The sequence below is a fragment of the Zalophus californianus genome, chromosome X (genome assembly GCF_009762305.2).
Source record: "Zalophus californianus isolate mZalCal1 chromosome X, mZalCal1.pri.v2, whole genome shotgun sequence".
NCBI lineage: Eukaryota > Metazoa > Chordata > Mammalia > Carnivora > Otariidae > Zalophus > Zalophus californianus.
The window spans coordinates 69,192,783-69,215,298 of NC_045612.1; the positions used below are offsets into that span (position 1 = coordinate 69,192,783).

At 38.0% G+C, this 22,516-nt stretch overlaps 1 long non-coding RNA gene across 4 annotated transcripts in view; it reads right to left on the bottom strand.

Annotated features, from left to right (window-relative positions):
- LOC113930623 overlaps positions 1-21,443 on the bottom strand; it is an 81,627-nt gene extending 60,184 nt beyond the window's left edge. For all 4 annotated transcript variants that reach the window (XR_003522556.2, XR_003522554.2, XR_003522557.2 and 1 more), the window contains exons 1-4: positions 21,269-21,443; positions 20,738-20,800; positions 20,099-20,302; positions 1,861-2,071 (exon numbers count right to left, since the gene is read on the bottom strand). This is a non-coding gene — a long non-coding RNA (uncharacterized LOC113930623). The remainder of the gene's footprint in view (positions 1-1,860; positions 2,072-20,098; positions 20,303-20,737; positions 20,801-21,268) is intronic.
- Positions 21,444-22,516: the final 1,073 nt, after the last annotated feature.

Here is a 22,516-nt window from a genome sequence, read left to right on the forward strand (position 1 = left end):
TAAGTTCATTTATTGTAATAAATGAACCACACTAATGCAAGATGGGCAAACTGTATGATGGGGAGGGTGTAGTATGGGAACTCTCTGTACAAGCTGCTCAACTTTTCTATAAGTCTAAAACTATTCTATAAATAAAATTAATTAAATTAATTAATAGATTTAAAGACGTAAATGGGGCGCCTGGGTGGCTCAGTCATTAAGCATCTGCCTCCGGCTCAGGTCATGATCCCAGAGTCCTGGGATCCAGCCCCGCATCGGGCTCCCTGCTCCACGGGAAGCCTGCTTCTCCCTCTCCCACTCCCCCTGCTTGTGTTCCCTCTCTCGTACTGTCTCTCTCTGTCAAATAAATAAAATCTTAAAAAAAAAAAAAAGACCTAAATGTAAGAGGTGAAATGATAAAGTAAGAAGAAAACATAGACTATTTTTTTTACTTTGGCATAGGAAAATATTCAGTAGATTAAAAACATGGACCCACAACTACATGGTCAACTAATCTTCAACAAAGCAGGAAAGAATATCCATTGGGAAAAACACACTTTCCAACAAATGGTGTGGGGAAACTGGACAGCAACATGCAGAAGAATGAAACTGGAACACTTTCTAACACCATACGTGGAAATAAATTCAAAATGGATGAAAGACCTAAACATGAGACGAGGAACCATTTACAATTCTAGAGGAGAACACAGGCAGAAACCTCTTTGACATTGGTCTTAGCAACTTCTTACAAGACACATCTCTGGAAATGGGGGAAAAAAGCAAAAATTAACTACTGGGTCCTCATTAAGATAAAAAGCTTTCCTTTGCTTCTACACAGCAAAGGAAACAATCAACAAAACTAAAAGGCAACCTACGGAATGGGAGAAGATATTTGCAAATGCTGTATCTAAAAGGCAACCTACAGAATGGGAGAAGATACTTGCAAATGCCGTATCTGATAAATGCCATAATATCCAAAATCTTGAATTTATAAAACCCAAGCACAAAAGACAAATAATCCAGTTAAGAAATGGACAGAGGACATGGATAGGTATTTTTCCAAAGAAGACATACAGATGAACAACAGACACATGAAAAGACACTCAACATGACTCACCATCAGGAAAATAGAAATAAAAACTACAATGAGATACCACCTCATACCAGGTGTTTGCAAGGATGTGGAGAGAGGGGCACACTCTTACACTGTTGTTGGGAATGCAAATTGGTGCACTCTAGAAAATAGTACGGAAGTTCCTCAGAAAGTTAAAAATAGAACTACCCTACAATCCAGCAATTGCACTACTAGGTATTTACTCAAAGAATACAAAAATACTGATTCGAAGGGCTACATGCACCCTGATGTTTATAGAGCAGCATTATCAACAAGAGCTAAATTATGAAAAGAGCCCAAATGTCCATCAAATGATGGATAAAGAAGATGTGGCAAATATACACAACGGAGTATTACTGAGCCATCAAAAAGAATGAAATCTTGCCATTTGCAATGACGTGAAGAAGCCAGAGTGTAAGCAAAATAAGTCACTCAGAAAAGACAAATACCATATGATTTCACTCATATGTGGAATTTAAGCAACAAAACAGATGAACATAGGGGAAGGAAGAAAAAAAGACAGGGAGGCAAACCATAAGGGACTCCTGACTACAAAGAACAAACTGAGAGTTCCCGGAGGGGAGGTGGGTGGGGGATGGGCTAAATGGGTGATGGGTATTAAGGAGGGCACTTGTGATTAGCACTGGGTGTTATATGTAAGTGAAGAATCACTAAATTCTACTCCTGAAACCAGTATTACGCTATATGTTACCTAACTAGAATTCAAATAAAAACTTGAAACAAACAAAAAACAATAAAGTACATACCATCTAAGAAAAAAACTTTATGAAATGGATTTCATCAAAAAACTTCTGGTCTTTGGGATACGTGGGTGGCTCAGTTGGTTAAGCGTCTGCCTTCAGCTCAGGTCATGATGCCAGGATCTTGGGAGGAAGTCCCACGTTTGGCTCCTTGCTCAGCAAGGAGCCTGCTCCCCCTGCTTGTGCTCTTTCTCTCTGACAAATAAATGGATGAAATCTTTAAAAACAAAAACAAAAGTTAAAAAAACAAAAAGCAAAAAATCTTCTGATCTTTTAATGACATCCTTAAGAAAACCAAAAAGCACCCCAGGGAACGGGAGAAAATACTGAAAATACATATATCTGACAAAGGACTTACACCTAGCAAATATGAAGAAACATTCTATGTCAATGTTAAGACAAGCAACCCAATTAAAAATGAAAAAAAAATTTTGAGCAGACATTTCACGAAAGATATAAATGTCAAATAGCACATGAAGAGATATTCAAGACCATAATTACTGGGAAAATACACATTAAAATGACAAAATACTACCAAACACTTATTAGAATGGCTTTTTAAAAACATTATGACGTGCTGGTGAAGGTGTCGAACATCTGGAAATTCATACATTTCAGGTGGGAATGTTAAACAGTAAAGCTTTTTTGGGAAAACTATTTTGCAGTCTCTTGTAAGGTAAGATATAGTCTTACAATATGACCCAGTTATCCTACTCCTAAGTATTTACCCAAGATAAAACTAAAAATACATATCCATACCAAAACTGGTGTGAAATATTCAGGGGCTTTATTCACCACCAAAACCTGGAGACAGCCAAAAAGTCCTTCAACAAGTGAACAAATAAACTAAGGTACTATCAATCTGAATTTATTTATAAATTATATCTTGATGTGGGAAACAAAGGCAGAAGAAAAATTTATTAAATTTCCTTACTACCTACAGCCCACTGACAAGTCCCTGAAACAGGCAGAGTGACATTCCTCTAGGGACTCAACTGCCTCGATGTTAATACTTTGCTAAGGGCAAAAGGCAATCCTAGTCTGACCACCACCCCCATCCTGTAAGTCTACTTTAACGTATAAAAATTCCTTTGGAAACTTCCTTTATCTCTAGACCCCCAAGTTACGTGTTGGCTATCATCCCCCAAGCGTATGGCCCACCGAGATACATCTGAAGGGTCTCATGACTAAGGTTTTATTAGACGGTAATAAATGACCTTTTCCCAACAATAGCTAGCCCCCTCAAGGTCCCGGAAACCTTGCTTCCAAATTCCTTAGAGACTTAACACTATCCCTAACCCCCTCCCAACTTGAAAGTATATAATGGGCCACTCCTCATGACCCCATTACAGCTCTTTCTGCTCACGGGTCCTGTCCCCATGCTTTAATAAAATCACTTTTTTGCACCAAAGACATCTTAAGAATTCTTTCTTGGCCGTCGGCTTCGAACCCTAATGTCTTTCCTACATCATCTAAGTTGAAAAAAAAGGAAGAAAGATAATTAACAAACTCAAGAAAAATATTTGTAATTTATCTCCACATAGGGCTACATTCCATTAAACATAAAGAATTCTTTAAAATTGCAGAAAAATTATCAAAACTCTAACAGATATAGGAAAAAAGGGAATTAACTACTTGCAAAAGAAAAGCCTATAAAAATGATACTTAAGGGGCGCCTGGGTGGCTCAGTCGTTAAGGGTCTGCCTTCGGCTCAGGTCATGATCCCAGGGTCCTGGGATCCAGCCCCGCAGCGGACTCCCTGCTCGGCGGGAAGCCTGCTCCTCCCTCTCCCACTCCCCCTGCTTGTGTTCCCTCTCTTCGCTGTGTCTCTGTCAAATAAATAAATAAAATCTTTAAAAAAAAATGATACTTAAAAATGAGAAAAACTTTAAACTCACTCCAAGTTTTTAAAAATACAAATTTAATAAACACTGGGATGCCATTCTTCACCAAATTGGCAATATTTTTTAAATATGAAAACTAGGAAAAAATAAAAAGAGCTAAGATGGCGGCACAGTAGGAGGACACTAGGCTTGCCTCATCCCTCAAACACAGCTAGATAACTACCAAATCATTCTAAATACCCAAGAAATCAACCTGAGAACTGTCAGAACAAACTGTACAACTAGAGGGATAGAAGAGACCACATCGAGGAAGTTGGGAAGTGCCGAGAGGTGCTTTGGAGGAGAAAGGGACTGTGGGTGCTGTGGCGGGGAGGGAGCCCTGGTCTCGGAGAAAGGCAAGAGAGAGTGGTACGCACAGGGATATACACAAGAACACTTCTCCAAAGCCACTGACTGGGAAAACCAGATAGGCTGATTTTCATGAGTTTTTATAACCAGCGGGGCTTAAAGCCTTGAGTTTTACAGGTCCACAGGTTTGGCTGGGATAGAGACCTGGGGACACTGCCCTACTCCTGGAGAGAAGGCCGGCAAGCAACCCGGGGCAGATGGCACCATCTGAGGACTGCCCATGGCACATGGGGACAGACTGTTCACTCTTCCTGGAGCGTTATCTGCGAGAGGTGACTTTGCCTCTCCGGGGACAAAAGGGACAAAAGAGCCAAGGCCACCATTCCCCCCCCCCACGTCCCTCAGCATAGGCACAGAGACATGGGCTGAGGGTGGATAAATCAGACACTGGCTGTTTAGCCTGCTTTACCTCTGCACTCTTGCGTGACTGCCCTTCTTGATCAAACCTGCATTAGTTCCAGTGGAGTGAGACCCTACCCCAGAAGACCATCGCAGGTCCCCAGCACACCTAGTCCCTAAAGTTTGGAGTTCTGAAAGTCAGCAGCCTTGGCTGGGATACAACCCAAAGTGCAATGAACTGCTCCAGGAAGGCAAGCAACCTGGAGACAGTATGAAAACAGTGATCTGAATAAAACATGGGACACACGAGGGGAAATTATTCACTTTGCTGGGAGTGCTTCCCTGAGAGCAGCAAGCACAGACTCCCTCTCCAAGGGAAAAAGGACTGGGTGGCGCCATTTCCCTCCACCGCCTCTCAGCACAAACCAACTTCAATAAACAGCACAGCGCCAACACTGGCTGCCTGGCTGCCTAACCTGCTTACCTGCTTTCACCAAGTCTCTCCTCCCCAGCCCCCGTGCACTTCTGCTGCTAATGCTTGACTCCAGCAAGTGTGCATAAGGGAAAGCACAGCAGCCCCTTCCCCAGAAGACCAGCAGAAAGCCCTGCATGCACCACGTCTACCATAGAGTTTTTTTTTTTTTTTAAGATGAGAGAGAGAGCGCGAGAGTGAGCACAAGGAGGGGGGGAGGGGCAGAGGAAGAGGGAAGAAGTAGGCTCCCTAATGAGCAGGGAGCCTGACGTGGAGCTTGATCCCAGGACCCTGAGATCAAGACCTGAGCCGAAGGCCACCACTCAAGTGACTGAGCCACCCAGGTGCCCCTCGACCACAGAGTTCTGCAAGGCTTCAGTTCTAATGGAAGTAGCATCAGGTCTCATGTAACAAGCGGACCAAAGCACACCTAGTTAATACTCGTCACATTCTGGCCAAGATCCAAACACTGCCCACTGCAGGCAAGGCGGACCTCTGCAGATGACTGACCTGAGGGATAGAGCAGCAGAGTGCTGCAAAAGGGAGAGAAGAGAGAGAGTGCTGCATGATATATTCAAAGTGCTGAATGGGAAATATCTGCAGCCAGGAATACTCCATCTAGCAAGGCTATCATTCAGAATAGAAAGAGAAAATTTCCCAGACAAAAACTAAAAGAATTCATGACCATTAAACCAGTCTTGCAGGAAATATTCAAGGTGACTCTCTGGGTGGGAAAGAAAGACCAAAAGTGACAAAGACTAGAAAGGGACAGAGAAAATCTCCAGAAACAATGACAAAACAAGTAATAAAATGGCACTAAATTCTCATCTATCAATAATCACTTTGAATGTAAATGGACTAAATGCTCCATTCAAAAGACACAGGGTATCAGAATGGATAAAAGAAACAAGACCCATCTGTATGCTGCCTACAAGAGACTCATTTTAGACCTAAACACACCTGCAGATTGAAAAATGAGGGAATGGAGAAATACTTACCATGCAAAGGATGTCAAAAGCAACCCAGACTAGCAATACTTACACCAGAAAAACTAGACTTTAAACCAAAAACTATAACAAGAGATGAAGAAGGACACGGTATCATAATAAAGGGGACAATTCATACAAAAAGATCTAATAATCATAAATGTATCTGCCCCCAACTTGGGAGTAGCCAAATATATACAACAATTAATAACCAACATAAAGGAACTCATGGATAAAAAGACAGCAAAGAGTAGGGGACTTTAATACCCAACTTACATCAACGGACAGATCATCTAAACAGAAAATCAACAAGGAAACAATGGCTTTGAATGACAAACTGGACCAAATGGACTTAACAGATAAATTCAAAACATTTTATCCCAAAGCAGAACACACATTCTTTTCAAGTACACATGAGACATTCTGAAGAATAGATCACATATTAGGTCACAAATCAGGCCTCAATAAGTACAAAAAGATTGAGATCATACAATGCATCTTTTCTGACCACAACACTATGAAACTTGAAGTCAAGCACAAGAAAAAATTGGGGAAGACCACAAATACATGGAGGTTAAACACCATAAATTGGTCAACCAGGAATTAAAGAAGAAATTAAAAAATACAAGGAAACAAATGAAAATGAAAACACAACGGTCCAAAGCCTTTCGGATGCAGCAAAAGCCATCAGAAGAGGGAAATACACAGCAATACAGGCCTACCTCAAGAAGCAAGAAAAATCTCAAATACACAACCTAATCTTACACCTAAAGGAGCTAGAAAAAGAACAACAAAGAAAGCCTACAGTCCTCAGAAGAAGGGAAATAATAAAAATTAGAACAGAAATAAATGATACTGAAACAAACAAAAAGAACAGATGAATGAAACCAGGAGCTGTTTCTTTGAAAACATTAATAAAATTGATAAACCCCTAGCCAGACTTACCAAAAAAAGAGAAAGGACCCAAATAAATAAGATCACAAGTGAAAGAGGAGAAAGAACAACCGCCACCACAGAAAACCAATTATAAGAGATTATGAAAAATTATGTCAATAAATTGGACAACCTGGAAGAAATGGATAAATTCCTAGAAACATATAAATGACCAAAACTGAAACAGGAAGAAATAGAAAACTTGAACAGATCAATAACCAGTACAGAAACTGAATCAGTAATCAAAAATCTCCCAACAAACAAAAGTCCAGGGCAGGATGGCTTCACAAGGGAATTCTACCAGGTGTTTAAAGAATTAATTCCTATTCTTGTGAAGCTGTTCCAAAAAACAGAAATGGAAGGAAAACTTCCAAACTCATCCTATGAGGCCAGTATTATCTTGATTCCAAAACCAGACAAAGACTGTACTAAAAAAGAGAAATACAAGCCAATATTCCTGATGAACATGGGTGCAAAAATTCTCAACAAAATACCAGCAAATCAAATCCAACAGTACATGAAAAGAATGAATCACCATGATCAAGTGGGATTTATTTTGGGGCTGCAACAACAGTCGTTCAATATTCGCAAATCAACATGACACACTACATTAATAAAAGAAAAAGAATGAGACCATACGATCCTCTCAATAGATGCAGAAAAAGCATTTGACAAAGTACTAAGATCCATTCATGATAAAAACCCTCAAGAAAGTAGGGACAGAGGGAACATAACTCAACATAATAAAGGCCATATACAAAAAACCCACATCTTCCATGGCCAAAAACAGAGCTTTTCCTCTATGGTCAGGAACAAAGACATGGATGTCCACTCTCACCACTGTTATTTAACACAGCATTGGAAGTGCTAGCCACAGCAATCAGACAACAAAAAGAAAAGGCATCCAAATAGGCAAGGAAGAAGTCAAACTGTCTCTATTTGCAGATGACATGATACTTCATACAGAAAACCCAAAAGACTCCACCAAAAAAATTGATAGATGAATTCAGTAAAGTCGCAGAATATAAAATCAACAAACAGAAATCTGTTCCATTTCTGTACATCAACAATGAAGCAGCAAAAAGGGAAATCAAGGAATCAGTCCCATTTAAAATTGCACCAAAACCATAAGGTACCTACAAATAAACCTAACCAAAGAGATAAAAGATCTGTACTCTGAAAACTAAAACACTGATAAAAGAAACTGATTTTAAATATGACTCCAACAATAACACAAAAATACAACCACTATGAAGTTATTCACACCATTTTATGTAATAGTGAAAAAACTAAAAAGTTTCATTAGGAGAGGCTTGGGGGTGCCAGGGTGCTGGGATCAAGCGCCACATCAGGCTCCGGGCTCACAGGGAGTCTGCTTGTCCCACTCCCTCTACTCCTCCCCTCTGCTCCTGCTCTCTCTCTCTCTCCCTCAAATAAGAAAAATATTTAAATAAAAAAGGAGAGGCTTGTTTAAATATGGTAAACACATATAGGGGGAAAAAAGAAAGAAGCCATTGCAAATATATGCATAGGTGTGCACCTATGCATTTTGTATGCATGTGTATACACTTATGACCGTCGTTTATTGTTAAATGCAAAAAACACAGCATGTCTGGTAAAATCTTTCATTTGTTTAAAACTACATTCAGGGGTGCCTGGGTGGCTCAGTAGGTTAAGCGTCTGCCTTTGGCTCGGGTCATGATCCCGGGTCCCAGGGTCCTGGGATGGGGCTCCTTGCTCAGCGGGGATGCTGCTTCTCCTTCTCCCTCTGCCTGCTGCTTCCCCTGCTTATGCTTGATCTCTCTCTCTCTCTCTCTCTGTGTCAAATAAATAAATAAAATCTTAAAAAAAAAACAACCACATTCAATTGGTGAGGCTGTAAGAACATAGGTACTCTCACACATTGCTGGTATGAATGCAAAGTGTACAATCATTTGGAGGGATATTTGGCAATACTTAACAAGACAGCCTTTAAAAGCAATTAACAACTCTTACAGAAGTCTATACCAGAGATACATCTTCAACAATACAAAAATACATATAAACAAAGCTATTCTCTAGTCTTGTTTGCAACTGGAAAACACTGAAAAGAATCTAAATGCCCATATACATAAGATTAGTTAAAATATAGTGCATCCAGGGCGCCTGGGTGGCTCAGTCGGTTAAGCCACTGCCTTTGGCTCAGGTCATGATCCTGGAGTCCCGGGATCGAGTCCCACATCGGGCTCCCTGCTCGGCAGGGAGTCTGCTTCTCCCTCTGACCCTCTTCCCTCTCATGCTCTCTATCTCTCATTCTCTCTCTCTCAAATAAATAAATCTTTAAAAAAAAAAATAGTGCATCCAACAACAAAGTAAAATGCAGCAGTAAAACAAAAAAAAAAAAAAATGAGGAAGATCTCTATTACCTGATACAGAGTGACTTCTTCCAGGATATACTGTAAATGGGGAAAAAAAAATCAAATTCCAAAAGAATAGCTGTAGTATACAACCTTTCATGTAAGAAAAAAATAGGATATGCAAAAATATGCATGCATCAGTTCATTTCTGCAAAGGAAATTCAAGGAGTATAAAGCAGAAACTACCAAGACTGATTATATACGGGGGGTGGTTAGGAATGTTCTTCCTATGTATAATACATGAGGAAGGGAGTGACACTTCTCTTTATAAACCTTTTTGTGTAGGTCTGACACTTGGAACCATGGTAATATTTCACATAACCAAAAAATAAATACATATTTTCAACATAACCAACACGTGGGGGGAAACCCAAAATGGAATACAAAAACTAACAAACTGAATTGTAAAACAAATGGGTAACATGAACAAATTTAACTGGGCAGATTAAGAACTGACTTAAGTAACTTCAGAAACAGTATTTTTGACTATATACTATTAAGACTAAAGACATACTGTACACAAATACTGTACTCTAGTTAGGAAATTTGCTCTTCAGAGGGGTATGTTTTGGTAATTTTAAAACTCTGTTTCAAATATAGAAACAATCAAAAAACTTCTAAAATTAAGCAAAGTATACATATCAAGGATAATGAGAATGAAGTTTTTAACTTTCATAAAAAGGAATTACAGTGAAGAAAAATGGGAAGACTAGAAGAGAATGAACCCTGTGCTTTTATTTGGAATCACATATATTAATACGAATTCATGGTTTTACATACACACAACCACACATACACATATGTACAGAATAACACTTCTAGAAAGAAGGATGTCTACATATGGGACTATAAACATATATTTCCTAACTGTTGACTGAGAGGACCTCAAAATAATGATACCACAAAAACATATGTGTTTTTGTGTACACAATACTGAGTACACAATCAATACACAAATACTGTTTTCTAAAAACCATTCTCCAATAACAGGAATCGGGATTCCTTAGAAAAATGGTTGATTCCAGAGTTGGGTGGGGAAAAAAACAAGATGTGTCTAATACATAATGTGGTGTGAGAAAGAAGTACAATGCCCAAAAAACATGGGAGCATATCAAAAGGACAAACCTGAAGAAAAGCCCAGTGGCTAAACCTGAGAACCATTACAACAAAATGATAGCATTAAGATTATAACCAAAAGAATGAAATAAATATCAATGAGTCTATACTAATAAATACTTGATTAAGTAAATAAAATAGGGAGAAGGGACAGCTATTCCTTACAGACTTTCAACTATTAAACACAGAAGGAATAATGGAAATCCCAAATAACCTTGAAACAAACACGAACACAATCACTGTGGAAGGTAAAAGGCATGGATGGATAAAATCAGTGGGTAAAAGTATGATGAGAAACATGACATTTGCATAATCTTAAAGTATATCCCCACAAGATACAGATAAAGTTGAAAGGAAAAAGCAGTAACTTTACAGTAGAAAACTTTGGTACAATTTAACCAAGAGATGAAAGTTAACATCACATGTATTAACACGCACTGACTACATATACGTATGGTGCACAGAGAATGGCACAGCATTACTTCTGTAGCATTAATGCTGCATAACATGAATTAAATCGTGAAAAATGCCAACAAGGGGCTACTGGGTGGCTTAGTCAGTTAAATGTCCAACTCTTGATCTCAGGGTCATGAGTTCAACCCACACACTGGGCTCCACGCTGGGCATGGAGCCTACTTAAAAAAAAAAAAAAAGCCAACAAGATGACAGTTCTTAAAACTATCTGATAAAGACCTTAAAACAACTATTTCTAAAAATGCTGAGGGGCGCCTGGGTGGCTCAGGTGGTTGAGCGGCTGCCTTCGGCTCGGATCGAGCCCCACACTGGGCTCCCTGCTCGGCGGGAAGCCTGCTTCTCCCTCTCCCGCTCCCCCTGCTTGTGTTCCCTCTCTCTGTCAAATAAATAAAATCTTTAAAAATAAATAAATAAATAAATAAATAAAAATGCTGAAAAAATGTTGAGATAAGCAATCACAAACTTTCTTGCAACAAATATTGAAAGTGAAAATCTTGTCAACAGGCAATCAAAAAAGTGAAAATTTTAAAGTTAAAAATACAGTTAACTAAAGTTAAAAAATAAATGAACAGATTGAACAGCACAATGGAGATGGCAAAGGAATTTAAAGACATAAATAGAAACTATCCAATACTAACAGAAAATATTGAACATAAATGTACAAAGGCTCAGGGAACGATGAGACAATAACAGATGATGAGACAATAACAGAAGGATAAGAGAAAAGAGAGAGACTGGGGGCGCCTGGGTGGCTCAGTTGGTTAAGCAACTGCCTTCTGCTCAGGTCATGATCCTGGAGTCCCAGGATCGAGTCCGCATCGGGCTCCCTGCTCAGCAGGGAGTCTGCTTCTCCCTCTGACCCTCCCCCCCCATGTGCTCTCTCTCTCTCACTCTCTCTCTCAAATAAATAAAATCTTAAAAAAAAAGAAGAGAGACTGAAAATATTTGAGAAAATCAATGCCTGAAAACCTCCTAAATTTTGCAACAGACAAAGACTTACAGATTCAAGAAACTAAGAAAACTTCAAAAAGGATAAACACAGAGAAATCCACAGCCAGATGTATCATAATAAAACTGCCAAAAAGCGAAGCTAAAGAAACTATTATATAAGCAGTAAGAGAAAAATAAAATACTACCACATAGAGAAATAATGAATCAAGTAACTGATTTCCCATCAGAAACCACAGAAGCCAGAAGAAAGTGGCACACATGTTTAAATGGTTGAAAGAAAGGAAATGTCAGCCTAAAATAACCTACCCAGAAAAACTACTAGCAGGAATGAAAGTAAAATAAAAACATTCTCAGATTATAGAAAACTAAGAATATATAGCCCCTGAGAGCTTCCCTGTAAGAACTGCTACAAAAAAGTTCTTCACGTAGAAGGGAAATACCAGAAGGAAACCTGAATCATCAATAAAGAGCAATGGAAATATTTATCTGAATGATGCAACAGATTATGTCTCTTAATTCTTTAAATTTGTTTCAAGGTTGAAAACAAAAGATATGAACATCTTCTGATAGTTTTCAATGTATGCCAATGCAATACATGACATTATAGCATAAAAGAGAGACAGTTAAAGGACCTAAAAGATGTTAATGTTTCTACATTCCAAAATTAGAGGGTAAAACAGACAGTGAAAACTTAAGTACATACTGTGTAACCCCTAAAGCAAATACTTAAAAAGCCTACATAAAAAGATACAGTCAAAAATAATAAAATAAATGGAAAACTAAAAAGTATTCAAATAACCCAAAAGACGGCAGAAAGGGGGGGAAAGAGGAACAAAAAAGGAACAAAGAGAAAACAAAGAATAAAGTAGTAAACCTAAATCCAAACATACCAAATTTACATTAAATATGAATTGCCTAACCAGTAAAACTCAAACACAAAAATTGTCAGAATGACCAAAAAAAAAAAAAGAAAAAACCTAAACCATGACACAATATCCTGTCTACAAGAAACAGACTTCAAATATATTGATATAGGCAGACTAAAGTAAAGGAATGAGAAAATACACACCATGCAAAGACCAAAGAACAGGACTGGCTATATTATACATTAAATGCAAAAACGTATTATAGAGCAAAGAAGGACCAATTCAACAAGAAGCCACAGCACTGCTAAATGTATATGCACCTAACAGAGCTTCATACTACATGCAACAAAAACTGACAAAAGAAATAGAAATCAATGGTATAAACACTCAGTCTAACAGCAGGATTCATTCTTTTTAAGTACATAAGGAACACTCATGTAAAGCAAAGTCTAACATACATTTAAAAAAAACTGACAGTATAGAAAGTATTACCTCAAACCATAATATAATTAAACTAGAAATTAATAACAAAAGATGGGAAACTCCCTCAACATTTTAAAATCAATTATACTTTTCATTCTCAGAAGTTGAAATTTTTTATATCTTTCATACTTCAACTTAACATTTTCAGTCTTTCCTCTATATTCATAGTAAGTTTAAAATCCTTAAACCATTAATTCTATCATCTATGTCATTTTGAAGTCAGCTTCAATTGATAAGATTCCTCTCCTCATATTCTCCACATCTATGCAGGCCTGACATTATTTTTTTAATCTGCTTTTTTCACTTTTCAAAGTAAAACTTCTGTTACCTTCCCACTCTTTTCCAACATATTGGGAGCCAAAAATTACTGGCGTAAGATAGTTACACAATCCAATGTTAAAACTGGGCAGAATATCTGAATAGACATTTTTCCAAAGAAAATGTCCAGATAGCCAACATGTACATGAAAAGACGCTCAACAATACTAATCATCAGGAAAATGCAAATAAAAAACCACAATGAGATATCACCCTCACACCTGTTAGAATTATTATCATCGAAAAGACAAGAAGTAACAAGTGTTTGTGAGACTGTGGAGAAAAAGGAACACTTGTGCACTACTGGTGGGAATGTAAACTGGGGGAGCCACTATTGAAAACAATATGGAGGCTCCTCAAAAAATTAAAAATAGAACTACCGTATGATCCAGCAATTCCCCTTCTGGGTATATATACAAGAGAATTTAAATCAGGATCTCCGGGGCGCCTGGGTGGCTCAGTTGGTTAAGCGACTGCCTTCGGCTCAGGTCATGATCCTGGAGTCCCGGGATCGAGTCCCGCATTGGGCTCCCTGCTCAGCAGGGGGTCTGCTTCTCCCTCTGACCCTCTTCCCTCTTGTGCTCTCTGTCTCTCATTCTCTCTCTCAAATAAATAAATAAAATCTTTTTAAAAAATAAATAAATAAATAAAAATAATAAATCAGGATCTCCAAGAGATGTATGTACTTCCATGTTCCACTGCAGCATTATTTACAATAGCCAAGATACAGAAACAACCTAAGTGTCCACTGGAGGATGAATGGATTAAAAAAGGGTGGTGTATATTATACAATATTATTCAACCACTAAAAAAAAAAAAGAATGAAATTTTGCCATTTCCAACAACATGAATGGACCTCAAGGGCATTATGCTAAATGAAATAACTCAGAGAAAGACAAGTACTGTATTGAGCCCTCTTGTATGTGAAAGCTAAAACAGCAATAACAAAACCAAGCTCACAAATACAGACACTGGTGGTTGCCAGAGGTATGGGGACTGGGGAGGAGGTGGGCAATGGGAGGCAGGGATGGGTGAAGGGGATCAAACAGTAAAAAAGGAAAAAAAAGAAATTCAATACTAAAAACACATTTGAAAATACAGCTCTGTGGCCCATCTTGATGGATATAAAATAACACTGTATGAAATATCATTAAAGAGGGAAAACGAAATACAAAATGGTATTTTTAAGACAAGTTGATTATAACTACACAGAATGTGTATGTGTACATTAGTAAAGATAAATTATTTTGAAAAAATGGTTTAATATTTATTATTTTTGGTAAATTTAAGTTTGGAAAGAAATTAGAATGGAAGAAAGAGATGTGCAGAAAGGTCTAATACAAAAAAATTATTTGCATAAGATAGTTGTAGTTTTCCTCATACATCAGTCACCAATATTTTTGTTCAGTGCGTTTTCTGCCTTTCAACTTGGTAAAATGGTAAGATGTAAAAAGAATATTTTTATTCCATGCTTAAGAGGAATGCTATAGCATAAAATCTTTTCTCAATTATTGCTGATGAGGGGGTGGTGGTAGCATAATGTAAAGTTACAGGTACAGGGATGTTTAAGGGTAAGCAAAACCTGATGAAGAGTTGGTTAGTAAATATTTTAGTCTTTGCAGGCCACATGGTTACTGTCTTAATTACTCAATTCTGCTGTTGTAGAATGAAAGAATCCATAGACAATGGGCATGCAGGTTAAGTATAACTGAATACCAGTAAAACTATTCATGAACACTGAAATTTGAACTTCACGTGATTTTCATGCGTTAAGAAATACAATTCTGCTTGTGAATTTTTAAACCCCTTAAAAATGTAAAACTACTGATAGTTGGCTAGTCATACAAAATCAGACAACAGGCCAGATTTGACCCACAAACCATACTCTGAATAACTTTAGGACTCAAATCATACAGATAATGTTCTCCAACACAATAAAATTTTAAAAAACCAAAACCAAAAGAAAAATTTGGAATTCCACAAATATTTGGAAATTAAACGATACATTTCTAAATTACCCATGAGTCAAAGAAAAAAATCACAAATTTTTTTTCACAAGCAAAATTAATAGAAAGTACTGTGAACTGAATTATAATAAAAATCACAGTATCAAAATGTATGAGCTGAGAGGACACTAAAAATGGTGGAATAGGGACCTCCTAGGATCCAATTCTCCACTGAAATTATTAAGGTGGCAAAAAAATGTAAGAATCAACTTTTTCAGAACTCTAAACCTAATCAGAAACTTACTACAATCAGGACAGTGCTTAAAGAAGAAAGGGGCTGTAAATTTTGTCATTTAAAGAAATCTTATCAGGACACTGCCTAACAACAAAGATAATGGAATGGAGACTTTAGTGACCACATATGACAAGGAATATAGTCTGCAAAAATAGTTTAGACTTTAAACAAGTGGCCTGTCATTAAACAAGTGGATGACTGCACCCCACAAGAAGCAACAACACAAACCCTGGGGAGGGGGGAAATATTCTGATTTCCAGAGCCACCATACTATAAAATTCAAGGTGCCTACTTATCAAGACAGATTTTCATTAAAACTTTATTAGGCATGTAAACAAACAAGTAAGTATGGCCCATTCACAGAAAGAAAAAAGTTAACAGAAAGTGTCCCCAACGAAGCCCAGACATTAGACTTTCTAAAAAAAATCAACTATCATAAATATGCCAAAGAGCTAACAGAAACCAGGGATAAAAACTAAAGGAAACCAGGAGAACAGCATATCAAAAAACAGAAAATAACAATAAAGAGACAGAAATTACAAAAAGGGGCCAAATACAAATTCTGAAACTGAAAAGCACAATAACTGAAATGAAAAATTCCCTGAATTTTAGAGGGGTTCAACATAAAATTTCAATAGGCTGAAGAAGGAATAAATGACCAGGAAGATAGGTAAATTACGATTATCTAGTCTGAGGAATGGAAAAAGAAAAAACTGAAGAAAGATGAAAAGAGCCTAAGAGACAACATCAAGTGTACCAACATATGCAAAATGAGAGGTCCAGAACAAAAAAGAGTCATAAAGAATATGTGAACAGCGGCCAATCTATGAAACTTAAAACAATTCAATGAACCCCAAAGAGAATAAACTCAAAGACATCCACAGTGAGATGTAGTATAATCAAACCTGAAATCCCCAAAAAGAATCCTACAAGCAAGAAAAGAGAAGCAACCCATCATCAGACATCATGGAGGCCAGAAGGCAGTGCAATGACATATTTAAAGTGCTGAAAAGAAAAAAGCTGTCAACCAACAAATCTATATCTGATAAAAAATGTCTTTCAAAAATAAAGGAAAGAGAGCAACTTATGGCATGACAGTATGAGGAGCTTGCGTGACCTGCTGCTCCCCACTGAAACTGATGAAAACTGTTTTTTTAAAAAGCCATTTAAAGCCTCCGGAAACTGATCTAAGGACAAACAGCAAATGAAGAAACATATATTCAAGAACAACTTCAAAAATTCACTAAGAAAGATGAGTCTGTATCTGAACCAAAACCACTGCCTCCCTCCCTCTCTCATCTCAGCTCAGGGAAGGGGAATCTCCTCCACTCCAGATTCCTGCAACCAAGAACACAGGGCTCCCTTTCCACCCCTCCCCTCCAGGTCCCATTCAGAGGGCTTTCTTCCCAGGAGAAAGAGAGTTTCTCATCCAGCCCCGAGTTGCCTGTTAAAAGGGTTGAGTCCTGAGCAAGTGTGGTTGAGAGGCAGGTGTTCCAGCCCTTCCAGCCCCCACTGGTGGAATGTATACTTTATTGGGTGTGGGGCATGGAAAAGACCAGGACCCTGATCATCCCAGCCCTGGGTTAGGAGGAAAAGCAAACCCAGATGACCTCTGGCTACACCCTCCCCTCCACAAAATACTGTCACTCAGAGAGAAACTTGCCATTGTTCCTACCCCACCTCCAGAGACCCAGCTCAGAGCTTTTGTTTGAGGGAAGCAGCAGACATTAAAACAGATGGCTCTTAATTTCTTCCCACAGGGACTGACTTCATTTGCAAGAGCATGGAGAAGGTCAAGCCTAAAGGAGTCCTAAAAAAACAAGGTTGTAGCAAAAGCCAATTAGCTGATTCAAGATACAGAGGCTAAACTGTAGGTAAGCTAGTTTGCAGGAGAGAAAGGACTAAAACAACTGGGAAGAGCCCACCTAGGGTCAGAACAAATATCAAACACTAATCTCAAAAACTATTTCTTCAAAGGACCCACATTTTGATTGGATTAACTTTGAGTAGTTTATGCCCCAGGGCATTATGGAAAACAATTAAACAATAAGTTCCCAGCAAGGGGATCCTGGCTGCTGGGTGTGATGAGGGAAAGACAGCCCTAACAAAACCAGCCATCCCAGGGTGATTGTGGGCATATTCAAATTGCCCCTCCCTGAGGACCACCATCTGAGGACTAACCTTGTGGGAAAGACGACTACAATGAGATACGACTTCACATCCATTAGGATGACTAGAATGGATGAAGTCAGATAATGACAAGTGTTGGTGAGAATTTAGACAAGTTAGAGCCCTAATACACTGTTGCTGTGAACGTAAAATGGTTGCAGCCACTTTGGAAAAGAGTTGGGCTGTTTCAGCAACAATTAAACATAGCTACATAAGACCCAGCAAAAACACTCTTAAGTATACACCCAGAGAAATGAAAACATATGTCTACAAAGAAATTTGTACATGAATGTTTTAGCAGAATTACTCTTAATAGCCTAAAGGTGGAAACAACCTAAATGTCCATCAGTGAATGAATGCATAAACAAAATGTGGTATATTCATAATACGGAACATTATTCAGCCACAAAGAGAATGAAGTACTGATACATGCTACAACATGGATGAACGCTGAAGCATGCTAAGTAAAAGAAGCCAATCACAACAGACCACGTATTATATGATTCCATTCATACAGAATGTTCAAAACTGGAAAATCTTTAGAGAAAAAAAGTAGATTAGTGGTTGCCTAGGGCTGGGCGGATAGGGTTCAAGGAGATATGGGGTTATGGCTAATAAAATGCACGGACTTCTTGGGGTGATGAAAATATTCTAAAATGACTGTAGTGATGGCTGTGCATAGATTAAAAACCACTGAACCCTAACCAGTTTAGGGTTTAACCCAGTTAAACAGGTAACTGTATGGTGTGTGAATTATATTTAAATATATCTGTCAAAAGAACTGAAAGGAGAAATTAAGGCATTTGCAGATAAGGAAAATATGAGGGAATTTGTTGCTAATAGACCTACCCTACAAGAACTGCCAAAGGGACTTCTTCAGGCTAAAATTAAAGGAAAATAGAAAGTAACTCAAAAGTGTATGAAAAAATAAAGAACATGGGTAGAGATAACTACATAGATAAATATAAAAGCCAGTACTATTGTGTTTTTGGTTTGTAACTCCTCTTATTTTTTCTTCGTATGACTTAAATAAATGGACAAGCTGATCCTAAAATTCCTATCAATTGCAAGGGGCTTAGAAAGCCAAAACAACCTTGAAAAAGAAGAACAAAATTGGAGAGACATTTTGCAATTTTAAAACTTACTACAATCTACAGTAATCAAAGTAGTGTGGTACTAGCATAAGGACAGATACTAAGACAAACAGAATAAATTTGAAAGACGTGAAATAAACCTATATATCTGTGGCTGATTTCAACAAGGATGCCAAGACCATTCAACAGGGAATGAACAGTCTCTTGAACATATGGTACTGGGACAACTGGCTATGTGCATGTAAAAGAATGCAGTTGGACCTCACACCAAATACAAAAATTAACTCAAAAATGGATCAATGACATAAATACAAGAGCTAAAACCATAAAACATTTAGAATACACAGAGATAAATCTTCATGACTTTGGATTTGAAAAAAATTCTTAGATTTGACACCAAGAGCACATGCAACAAAAGAAAAAAATTGACAAACTGGACTTCAAATTTAAAAAAAAAATTGTACACCAAACCAAAGGACATCATAAAGAGTGAAAAATACCTACAGAATGGGGAAAAAACTTCCAAACCATATATATAACAGTTCAGAATATATAAAGAATTCTTAAAACTCAACAAAAATACCCAAATTAAAAAATGGACAAATGACCTGAACAGACATTTCTGCAAAGAAAATATACAAATGGCTAACAAGTACATGGAAACATGCCCCAAATCAGTCTTTAGGAAAACGCAAATCAAATCCATGACATACCACTTCAAACCTACTAAAATGGTTAATTTTCTTAAAAAAAAAAAAAAAAACAGGAAGTAACAAGCATTGCCAAGGAAGCATGGTAATTCTACGTTTAACCTACAGCGATATTGCCAAACTATTTCCCACAGCAGCTGCACCATTTTATATCCCAAGAGCAATGTACAAGGTTCCGATTTCTCTACTTCCTTACCAACACTTATTTCCTGTTTTTTTCTTTTAATTAGATTCTGCCTTCAACTTAGAAGAATCTTCAAATGGCCCCTGTTTCTGTAATCCAGGTAACAGGCACTTAAAAATTCATCTTTTTTATTGACTTTTCTTTTAAAAATTTCTCTTCAAAATTTATTTTAAAAAAATAACCCATCTTAGAAGTAGTTCACACGTCACAAAAGTTTAAGAAATGATGGGAAATATAATCACTGTTTAAAATAATGGTTACCTCTGGGTATGAAGGAAGAAAAGAGATGAATCCAGGAATGGGTACGCAGAGAACTTCAACTATCATAGTTATGTATTATTTTTACGTCTGGATGATAAAACAGAGGTTCACTGTATTTTTTTTTTTTTTTGCATCTCTCATTGTGTTATTCTTTGTATGTTTGTATATCTTAAGTACTTATTTCATAACAGATGTGGAAATCCCCTCAAAAAAGACAGAAAAAAAAAGTTAATCTTACATTCCCTCATCACCCCTCCCACCAAAGACACAGGATCATACTAGGTATCTGCAACTTACTTTTCTCACATAACAATCTAACATTCTCTAGATCAAAAGTGTGTAACGAGGTAAATCTGTTTCTACAGCTGCAAAGTATTTCATAACACCAATGTCCCACAATTTATTCAAACATTCTTTAGATGGATATACAGATTTCCAGTTACTCGTCATAAAAAAGTTGCAAATTTTTTACTGTCTTCCCCAAACATGTTATGCTTAATATAACTTTTATTTTCACCAAGAGATTTGAACACGGAAAATCTAGTTCTTTTCCTACTCAGTGAGAAATCAAGGTAATAATCCAAAAAATAACGTAACAATTCCCCCAAAGATTACCTGTACACAGACGCACATACCTACCTCTGAACAGAACAATGTGCTTCCAGAACAAATGTTAATATTACAATGCCCAGAGGTCTTCATCTGAAACATAAAGGGCATTAAAAAACCTTTTTTTAATCTAGCCTATGAGTATGCTACAGACTGATTAGTTTATCAAAACTATAACGTTTGCACGCGAAATACAGCACGAAGAAAGTAAGAGAAAGTAGGTCCAACAGGTTAGGCTGTTCCTGAAAGCGCCCTGGGGACACAAGATCTTTCATTTTGGGCCCGCATGGTGTCAATAAAAACCCATTTAAACGAGAAAAAATGAGAGGAAAACGGCTCAGAATTCCTCCTACGAGCTAATATCCGCAACCGTCTAGCTTCATCAGTGGTGGTAAGGTGACTAAAAAAAGAGAAATTACTCTTCGATATTTTATAGAGAGGCGAGAGAGAAAAAGGAAGAACAGGCCGGCTCCTCCCCGAACTCAGGCCGGCCACGCGATCCCGAAGTGGGGAGCCTTACTAACGGACACTTTTCTAGCTGATGTGAACCTCAGCACTCACCACAAAACAAAAGTTGGCGAGCTTCTGTACTTCCCTCAGATTTGTTCATTGGCTGCTTTCCACACCTGGTACGCCAGCTGTACTTTCCCTCAGTACGAACGCCGCCATTTTAGGGCTCAGATGAGCTCTAGGGGATAGGGCGATAAAAGCCTGGAATGGGCGTCACAGCCAAATAGGTCCGCGCCCAACCGCCGTTGCAATGCTGAAATGGCTCCGCCGGCAACGTGACCCAGCTTCCCTGCGGCCCCTCCCCCAGTTTTCCAGAGCGATTGCGCTTCCTCTTACAGCCTTTATCTTCTTCGAAATTGCCTCGTTCTTCCTCCTTCGTTTTTTTCTTTTTCCACCCCAAATTTCTTTTACCTTTGCCTCCACTCCTTTCTTCTTTCTACATGGTATATATCTCTCGTTCTCCTCGACTTTCAGTTACCTCACAGGTGTACGGCATTTTATGACAAAACTGTCGTTCTGTTATTTTGCCAAATTATTGTAATACTATAAGGTAAGCTGGGGACTGATTTTCCCAATTTTATAGATGAGGAAACTAAGGCCCGGAAGAGGTGAACCAATTTTCCAAAAGCTGCAACAGCTAGTAAATGGTAACAGCTAGTAAGTTCTAGTTAAGAGTGGACAGAACCTAATTCTTTTTGCTCCAGTGAGCCCCGTGCTGCTAGTGATCAAGGTCTACTTAATCCAACTAATTGAAAAGGTGGGAAAACTGAAGACAGAAATAGGAAGGGTTTGGGCCTAAATTCATACAGTGAGTCAGTGACAAAACTGGATTCAAAACAAGTTGCTTCCTTGTTTAATTCCGTAATAGTAAGCATCTTCATAAAGGGGTTGGGATGCTGTTCTCCAGCCTAAAGCTCCTTTCTCTACTGACTGATCAGCCCTGACTCCTTTAAGAAGCCTCTGTATTTATCAAAACGTTTATCTTTTTCTGGCCCTCTCCATGAGGAAAAATACACTAGCTGGATGTGAGCCCCCAAAACACGTCTGAAAAATGAGGCTGAAACTTCTTTGTGAAGCATTGTGCCTGAATGGTGTGAAAGATTAGTAAGGGAAGGTTTGTGCTGCCTAAGTATGGAAAAGACAATTTAGCGGTCCTAATCCCTTTCCAAAGGTTCTCTCTCCATTCTAATGTTATCTCTAGCTTTGTAGAAGAACCCGCATAGAATATGCTTATTCTATATCTTTGCATCATTACTTTTGCTTTTTTTGTTTTGATAATTGTCACCTTCAAATAGAGGT